Source organism: Symsagittifera roscoffensis, chromosome 9 (assembly GCF_963678635.1).
Source record: "Symsagittifera roscoffensis chromosome 9, txSymRosc1.1, whole genome shotgun sequence".
NCBI lineage: Eukaryota > Metazoa > Xenacoelomorpha > Acoela > Convolutidae > Symsagittifera > Symsagittifera roscoffensis.
The window spans coordinates 42449904-42460354 of record NC_087070.1 but is presented as its reverse complement, the minus strand read 5'-3'; positions in this window follow the sequence as shown (position 1 = coordinate 42460354).

Here is a 10451-nt window from a genome sequence, read left to right as displayed (position 1 = left end):
ATTGACTCCTCATTTAATAATCGGTCAGAAATTACAGTGACAGAGCGTAGAAAAGGTCCCTATTGACGACTGACTGACGTCAGTTACCTTAATTCTACTCGTTTTTTACCGTCTCGACCTAGCCAGTTAACTTTCTGATTAGTTTAAGGGCTAATTATCATTACGCCGTTTTTAGGCCATCAGCCAAACGACTTTTAATCAGCTTTCGTAAAGTTGCAAAAAATATTATAGCTGGGTCTCGGATCCCCAGTCAACGTGATTTTTGTAAAAAACAGGGCTAGATACCATAACTAAACATCTTTTTAATGAGTTATATATGAGCTCCATTAGAGATGGATTGAACCTTTGAAGGGATATTTGATAAAGATGTAACAGTCGCCTACTTTAGTCACATATGAGGCTTAAGAAAAATAGGCCCTATAACCATTGGCTCAAGAGTCAGGGACACTATCTCTTGTGTTTTTCTACCTCAAGAACGGTCGGAGCCAATTCGGTTCGCTTGCGACATGAGACTAGAACCCGTTACAGCTTAAAGGCCACTACCAAAATACCCCCCACTCTAGAAATAAGAACGTCCCCATACTTAGGTCTCGAAATACCCAAAATACATGAACGCCGTTAAAAACCGGGTCGGAACAATCCGCTTAGTTACTTTTTATTGGACAGTGGAACTTTGATCCATTACAGATGGATCAACCTAAAACTCGCCTTATCTCAACATAACTATCATAAAATACACTCGAGAAATTTAAATTGAGAACTCACATGTCGATGCGCTTGAGTATGAGGAGTAATTAAAAGACAAGCAGCTTGAGAATTAAATAATACAACTAAATAAGTTTGATGCTAATTAGTTTTAACAACAGAAGTAAGTTCTGTCTCAAGAATCAAAGTTTCTGAATGAACCATCGGGACACTCGAGTTGTCCTCTCTTCCATTGAATGTTCACTCTGTTCCGTTCGAATAATCGTCCTTTCTCAAGTCTGTGTTCTATTCTCCTGTTTTCGGGATAAGACAGCTCTACTCTCTTATTATTTCGTATCGAGAATTTGCGAACAGCAATTTCCTGCCTTTTTCCTGAGTAGTTTCCCGCAATTGTTAATTCGGTCGTTCTGATTTTTCTTTTTGCGTTTTCAGTTGGTTCGAGAAAACTGAGCATGACAGGCTCCATTCGAAATTTTTAAAATTAAAACTTCACTCCATAATTACGTGTTTCTCAAGGTGAAACCTCCAGACATGACCGACTGGCACAAGAGTAAACTCCAAACGTTTTTGCAACTATGTGCATCCTCAGGATTTTTACAATAAACTAATTTAAATGTCGATAAAACATCAATTTACAAAAATTATTTACAATAATTCACATAAATTTTGGTTAAAACCATGATGTTAAAAATGTGTCAATCACCGTTGACTTCTAAAAATACTAATTAAAATAACCAAACTTTTAACCTCTTAAATTAATTAAACAATTTATAATTAATATGTCTGGAAGTTTCTGAGTCATAATTTTGATTGTGACATACGTTTTGAATCAAAAACCGAAAAATATTTTGAGAATATTTTCAGTGTTAACTCCCTGGTCCTAAACTCATCGCGCGTGTTACAGTTTTCTCTTTTCTGATATATTTCGCCTCTAGTGTTAAGTTTTGTTTGGTTGTTTGACGTAACTACAATTTGCCAACTAAGATCTGCGCTATTTCCTTCAAGACTACATTGCTGAAGGTGAAGGCCTACCGGTGAGTCTGCTTTCTTATGTTCCCCGATTCTATTGGTCTTATGTCGAACTGTGTGTCCGACATAGGTGGAAATAAACCACTACATGTCAATTTATTAACCACTCTTGTTTTGCGGTCATTAGCAAATGCTGATTTCAGTGATGGTAAACATGATTCTAGCTTTCCTGTGGTGAAAACCACTTGAACATTGGTTAAATTTTGCAACCTTGTGCCATTTGGTCATATTTGGAAAATTGACCTTGAGAAAACGTTTAGTCTTGATTTTGGGGTGAAACGTAATTTTTCAAAAAATCGAATTGAGCATGTCATGCTCAAGTTTCTCGCGACAACTGAAAATATCAGAAAATAAGATCAGAAGATTCGAACTACAATCGCGGGAAAATCGTCAAAAAATAGCAGTTGGAAATTGCTAATCGCAATTTCCGATACATAATTCGAACGAGAGTAGAGCTGTCTTGTTCTTGGCAGAAGACAGAAAGTAATCGCGAGTGGAGGGAGTGTAAATTCGAGTGGACCAGAAAAAACCTTCGGTGGAAAGGTGGACAACCGAAATTGCCCAATGGTCCAGACCCAAATCTTATTTCCTGAGCAGAAATTTATTCATTACAAACTTTTCGAGTTAAACTTAATTACCCAATCAATTCTAGAGTTGCTTTATAGTTTAGTTACTCAATTCTAGAGTTTGTGTTGGTATGTGAGTGCCTAATTTAATTTTTTTGAGTCTGTTTTATATTGTTATGTTGAGTTAGGGATAATTTTTAGATTGATCCATCTGAAATGGATAAGGTCCACTGTCAAATAAAAAAAAACTATACAAAAGAATCCAACCCTATTCTTAACGGCGTTCGCGTGTTTTAGGTATTTTAAGACCTTTGTATGGGGGCGTTCTTATTTTCTAGATTGGGGACATCAAGACTACGGGAACAAACCCACTTGACACAGTTCTGGGCTACATGCCCAATCTAGAGTACCGATGGTGCGGTTCAACGGGAACAGGTTCACCTAGCTTTTTAAGAAAATTTGAGAAACCGGTGCGTTTTCCGAAACGAGGCCTACCCACAGTTTTGAGGAAATTTTTTTACTTGAGCAGAGCTTGGAAACAAGTTCTACGTTTTTCTCTCGAGAGGTTTAGCACCCATCGCTCTTAGGGTAATTTTCAGCTTAAGTGTGGGGCTAGACAGGGTGAAGGTTAGAAGGGGGCTGGTTAAGATAGAGGTTGGTGGTTGAAAAGTGTAAAAAAGCGGACACATTATAGTAATTACACAATCGATATCGTCGATTTAGTTACCTTAGTAGACCCAGAGTCTGAAACGATCCATCTTTAGACTCAGAACAAGAGTTAAAACGCGAGGATATCCAATTTTAAGATCGAATCAAGGTAGGTAACCTGGTCGGATTGGGTGGGGGGGGGGGGGGGGTCGGAAATAGACGGTTTTTGGAATCCAAAAGGAGAATACCCATTAAGATCGTTAGTAGGGGGGAGGAAAAACGCGTGGCAATCAAGTACAAGACATTTTTTTACGAAAAGACCACATTAGTCGCCTCTGAATTTTGAGCGTACTTACCATTTTTAAAAACTTTTTTCTCATTTTTCTCAGTTAAAATTTTACGCTTCCTGATCAATTTTAATTGGCTTTTAACGAGTTGGAAATCATAAGGCACTTGCTAACAAGTCGTATTCCCAACACTAAGGAACAGGAGATCCGACTGTCCCAACAATAAGGAACAAGAGATCCCATTGTCCCAACACTCGAGCGAAGTCTCCTAGGAGGGTTCAGAGAAGACCTGGGACAGTACGAAGTGTCCCAACACTCGAGCGAAGTCTCCTAGGAGGGTTCAGAAAAGTCCTGGGACAGTACGAAGTGTCCCAACACTCAAGCGAAGTCTCCTAGGAGGGTTCAGAAAAGTCCTGGGACAGTACCAAGTGTCCCAACACTTGAGCGAAGGGTCCTAGGAGGGTTCAGAAAAGTCCTGGGATAGTAACGAAGTGTCCCAAAACTCAAGCGAAGTCTCCTAGGAGGGTTCAGAAAAGTTCAGGGACAGTACGAAATGTCCCAACACTCCAGCGAAGGATCCTGGGAGAGTTCAGAAAAATCTTGGGACAGCAACGAAGTGTACCAACACTTGATCGAAGGGTCCTAGGAGTTTTTAGAAAACTCTTGGGACAGTAACTTAGTGTCCCAAACAGAACACTATGGTTCCTAGGAGGGTATATAAAAGTACTAGGACCGCACCAAAGTGTACCACGACCCCATCGAAGTATCCCAACACTTGGGCGAAGGGTCCTAGGAGAGTACCAAGAAATCCTGGGAAAGTATTAAAGTATCCCAAAACAAGAACAACAGGTCCTAATGACTGAAATTGATTTACATTTAAAACTAATTTAGACTAATTCGATTTGTTTTAGTTTTTAATACATTAGGAAATTTTGTTATAATTTCAATAAGATTTTACAGTAGGGACTTGTAAATAAAAAATTTGTAGATAAAGGAAATTGTTTATTTAGAAATAGGGTATCGATAACTGAAAGAAGAGGAACAGGACTTAAGCAAAACCAAACCTCGTCACAACTGAGACTAACACCATCACATCCGAAAGTCAAAAAAAAACATTTCAGTGAACATGGTCAAAACAAGAAGCATAAAAGAACATCAGGACAAGGAGAAAGCAACGGAAGAACAGACTTTGCCGGCTAGAGAAGACGATCTTGGGACACGAAATCAGAGTATTGACGGGGTGGAAACGAAAACGACTGAATCAACACCAATGTTAAATGCAGAAAAACAAGAAAAGAAAACGAGTTCTCACCGCTTGACAATGCAGACGAAACAACAAGCAACACGCCGAAAACGATAAAAGACGATTCTCAAACAAAAAGAACGTCGTTCACAGAGAGGATTGCAGCGATGGTCGGGATGAAAACAAAAGATAAAGAAGAAGTTATGCAGACGACCGAGAAATGCAAAACGTTTGGAACAGTTTCCGCAATTACATCAGAAACCAAATAAGACGAAGAGCAGGTCACACATGGAGCAACGGCTAACCAAGAAAAACAATTTCGCTTGAGCTGGATTACTTGATGGCAAAGTTGGAGCAAATCGACAAGAAACTGAACTACAGCAAGGAGGACCGCCAAGAACTAAAAGGGAAATACGACAAAACAAAAATGAGAACCCAGACAAATGTTTTGACCTGGCAAGGGCGACTGAAGAGAAGCTACAACAGATGTCGGACAAGGTAGAAGCTACCGATAAAGAGCAAGAAAAACATATCAAGAAGGATATGGGAGAAATGAAGAAACGGTATGACTATGGGGGTTCTAGAGACCAGAATGGATATAATTGGCAAGAATCTAGCTGAAAGTTCTTGTGCCATACAGTCCAAACTGGATGCTTTCTTGAGAAACTCATTCGCCCAAGATAAATTAATGGTGGAAAAGCCATCCGGAACTAGAGTCGATTTTGTGGAACCACAACGAAAGGAACGCGAATCTACATAGTTAGCACGGACTGATAGTATCATGGCGTCAGGAGGGATAAGGAATGCCATAAAAGTGGGAGTCTCAAACACAACAAGGACAACAGAGGACTCAGGATCACATACGCGTGGACAACCGGATGCCATGACGCGGGCCATTACCTGGGAAAGGATCAACAGGACGCTTGAAGCATTCGCAACGAGGAACACAGACTCAAGTGACAGAGGTAGTGACAAATCCCGGAAAAACTTCAAAAACCTACGGAATTCAAGGACGATTCAAATGGTTGCATTGATACATGAGTTGAGGTAATGAGACTGCATCTAGAACAAGATAACTTGAATGATGAAAGGCAGGCCTGCACGGCAATACTAAGCAATTCAAAAGGCACCGCACTAAAATGCGTGGTAGCAAAGAAAGAGGAGGAGCGTGATCAAGCGGAAAATATCTTCGAGATACTGTTCAACCGATTCGGGTCAGGGATGAAGGGCCATCAAGCGATGATGAGATTTGAAAAAAGGATACAAAGGGAAGATGAGTCAATCGGTCGATTCCTGGATGATCTTGAGAAGAAGAAGCGACCCGGAAGAATCGACGAGCAGAAGAAACTTCAGCATCGCTTCAAAGTTCATTGACGGGCTGAGAAGTGACGACTTGAGAACGATGCTGGCAACGTACTATACCCCTATCAAAGGATAATGCATCGACCCCAGAAAAGATGAGACAAAAAAGAGTACATGTTAATGAAACCAAAAAAGTGCTCATACTCAGAAGGAAGGAACTTGCAAGGGGGGAGTCAGTCACAAAGGTAGTCATGGTACAAGCCTAGAGACGACATGGACAAACGTAGGTCTTGCGCAAATTGTAGATGGCGGATTGCACGACAGAGAAGCAGGGCATGAAGAGCTTGGGATACGCACCGGAGGAAGAGGACACAAATCAAACGGAGGAACAAGAGTTTTACAGTGGCTTGATCATCAAGATAGGCGCGAGCCGTGTTTTCTGCAATCATGAAGGTCATTTCAGTATGGACTGTCCTTTATTCTGGGAGGCAGTGAAAAATCAGAATCACCCGAAACACAAATTAGCACTGGCCGCAGTGTAAAGTACTAGGAACAAACAAGCTGAAAACAATTTGAACAACAAAGAATCAGCGAGTGGTGATTTATCAACAAAGACAGTAAAGGCCGTGACACAAAACAAAAATGCCACGGGGGCCGAGAAGAGAAATTCTCTAGAGATAAAATACGAGTGAGCAGCTGCAGAGGCGATCAACAAAGTGAAGCAAGACTTGGCGACCAAAGAAACCGAACAACAGCTGAAACAGAAAATAGAAAAACAGAGATTAAAAGAAACGCTCTGTATGACAAGACCAGAACCAAAGACCGGAGAGAACTCGATGAGCAGGGGCAAGTGCAACACCTTGAAAGTGGTGACAGGAAAACCATATGGCATCACGAAAATTGGGGCAAGAATCATGCCAATAATCACAGTGGGCTGCACAAAGTAACAAGAAGCCTGAGTGAACCGAATGATTAGACAAAAATGCTCATTGATGTGTACGCGGATAAGCCCGCAAACTCCTTCTAGAGCTTCAAGGGCCTTACTATCGATAGGTGGTAGTAAATCAGTTCGCATAGAGATCAGCTAAACGGAAGCCTATGGACCACATGAGGTCATGGTGAATATAGATGGTGTAAACATCTACACAAAAACGCTGATAAGATGTGATGAGGATCTAGCCGGGCAAATCTATGTTGGTAGAGAGGCACTAAAAGTGAGATCCATTGGCACTGTGCTATGCTGGAAGAGGATGCCACGCATTTGGGAACAGAAGCATACGTTTCTGCACATGTATTGGATATAAGCGGAAAGAAGACACAACTGCGTGGGTTGGTGGACTCGGGAGCCATCTTGAGTGTAACACTAATTGAAATTTGGAGAAGAATAGGTTTCGACAAATATGACTTGATTGACTCAAGAATACGACTGTCAGCAGCAAACAAGGGGGCGCCTCGGATTATAGGTAGGACACCAATAATATCACTAAATCTGGGAGAACGCAACTTGTGGATGAATTTTCTGGTGGTGGAGAATCTAGATGAGTCTGACCAATTCATTTTAGGCAGAGATTTCATCAGGAGTTTTGATGTAACAATTGATCTTAACAATGCGGTGTTCAGGATTCGAAACCCGGAAAGGAAGTACGTAATTAAACCGGTTAATTTGAAAATGGCGAATGAAAATTAAGCTCCAGTTTTTTTGAGAAGGAGGGTAAGGCTGAAAAGGAATGAGGCGGCAATAGTAAGTTTACGGATGAAAAACTATAATGAACTAAGCGACAACAAAAAAAGTATTTATGGTACCCAATCCACACAGTCAAAGTGCTGCTATTTTAGGAAGATCCTTCTCGATAACCAAGAGTGGCCTCTGCGACAGTGTCTTGTTGAATACTCTTGACATACCAATCACAATCCAGAGGGAGAGGAAGCTAGGATACGCACGGGCCGTGAAAACTAGATATGAAATGATGGAAAATGTGAAAGAAAATGAAGTTCTTGATTGCCCGAATCACAGGGATAAAATTTGTATCTTGAGACAATTGAAGAAAACAAAATGTTCATCAGGTCTTGTGAAGTCATTTAAGTCAGAGACAGACAATTGACTGTCGAGCTGTTCGAATTTTCCAGAAAGACCTACGCTAGAGGAATTGGAAAAGGATAAACCAGTATTACCAGAGATTGAACATTTAAGGGGGAAGGTAACAGTTGAACAGCTCGAAGCTATCTAGGACGTTCGAATTAGGAATCAGGATGTTTTTTCGAGACATAAGGCAGACATTGGATGCTGATACTTTGTTGAACATGAAATAGAGCTAGAAGAATCGGCGGTGCCGCATATGGGGGGGGGGAAGCGCATGACCCCAAAAAAATCGAAGGCTTGTAGAAAAGAGATAGAGACCCTTCTAGAGTATGACATGATAGAACCATCCAAGTCACAGTGGGCGTGTGGAGTAGTGATGGCTAAAAAGAAAGGAGACCAACTTAAGTTTTCTTGTGACTTTCGATATCGAACTCCGTCACGGTGAAGGATGCCTATCCCATAGCTAGGATAGATGAAAGTCTCTCAAAATTACGTGACGCAAAATTTTTCACATTTCTTTATCTAGGGTCTGCCATTTGGCAGGTACCACTGAGGAAGCAAGACAGGTACAAGACGGGTTTTGCAAGTGAACTGGGATTGTTTCAATGGAAGAGGATGACCTTTGGCCTATGCAATGCGACAGCCACCTTCCAGCGACTGATGACACAAGCGCTGACAAACGTAAGGAAAAAATAAAGCAATATAGTAATGTGCTACTTAGATGACGTGGTGATTGCAACACCTACACTGGATTACCCCATTGAACGACTGGACGAGATGTTTGCTTGTATGAATAGGACAGGACTGAAATTCAAGCCATCGAAGTATGAGATTCTCAAGGACTCGATCAAATACCTGGGACGAATGGTGGACAAACATGGTATTAGACCAGACCCAGATGCGGTAGAGGTAATACTGACTTGGAAATGGCAAAAAAAAAACAGAACACCAGTTGATGAGCTTCTTAGGTTTCTCAAACTACTACAGGGAGTTCATCAAGGGCTATGCAGACAAAGTATATCCAATGCAACAACTCATGAGGCACAAGGGTAAGAAATTCACGTGGAAAAACGCAGCAGAAAGAGTCATTTCAAAGAAAGAGAACGGAGTTGTGCGAAGCACCAGTGCTGGGGATGCCCACGGAAAAGCGAATGTACATGCTGGACATGGATGCCTAGGTGGTAGCGATCTCTGGAATACTCCACCAAGAACAGGAATGGAACGGAAAGACAGTCTTGAGACCGATAGCTTACAGGAACAAAGTCTTGTGTGATACAGATATGAAGTACGGAGCACCCAAAGCAGAAATGTTCGCGGTAGTCACCTTTGTAGAAAAAAATAGGGCATACCTGGGTAGCGAGCCAATCAAGCTGCGAGTCGACAACTGAGCACTCAGTTGGTTAAAAACGTACGCACTGGACCAGAGCTACATCAAACAAGGTAAAAACAAGGTAAAAACTTCAAAATGCCGACAAATTGAGCAAAAAGGCGGAGTTTTACGAGAGACAGGAGCAAAGAGAGGCCGACAGGCCGGAAATCGAAGATGGTTGATCATTTATGGACAAGGAGACGTATGACAGTCTCCCACTCATGAGGTGGCTTGACAAGTCAGGGAAACCAATAGATGACCATCCCGAGCTACCAGCAGAACATGAGACGAAAGAAATTCTCAAGACGAAAACAGGAAGGCCAATGGAAATGATGCTCAAGTCGAAGATAGTGAGGAAAACATTAAAATCAAAAAGCTTTGACCTCGATGAAGTGGAGACAAGAAGGGTGACGATAGAAGAAGATCTGAGGAGACTAACTCCAGAAACTAACCGACAATAAACCAGTAGTCCGAAACAATGATAAAGACAAACCGGTAGTCAACATATTGAAAAGAGGGGAAGCGGATCAAGGCGAGAACTCAACAATAAGGCAATCTGACGACAAAGAAAATGTGCGGACATACTCTTCCGCAGGAACTTACAACCTAGAGCAACAGGAAGCGTACGGAGGAGAAGAGCTTGAGAAGATAGCGGTCTCAAGATAACCTTTCGGGCAGCTATCGTGCAACTCAAACGTCAGGACAAACCTGGAACCGGATGATGATTTTGAGAAGGATAGTTAGCGTTAAGCTAAAAGGTGACATCCACAGTCCAGGAGAACTGAATGGTCAAATGATGGTATTGAAGGAACATGTCAAAGCGAGGTACAGACTATCGGATCTGATATGATTCCAGAAGAATGACAAGATGACGAGCAACCTTTCCAAATGGATCCAGACGGTAGACAAGGAGACAGGTGACTGGGAGAAGGATAGTTACAAGATCTTGAGCCAATTCTACAAGGAAAGAAGGGACTTAATCTATCACACAGCTGATGGTGTGGTACTCTGTAGGAGGAAAGATGAGGAGAAGATACTACACAAGCATATTCTCATCATATTACCAGACAGAAGTGTTGTTCAGATCACACGACCAAATGGGACATCAGTGGATAGACAAGGTGCAGCAAAGAATACTACACAGGTTTGATTGGCCAGGGTTGAGAAAAGCTTGCGAAAGGTGGATGAACGCATGTTTGTCGTGTTTGCAATTAAAGGACAC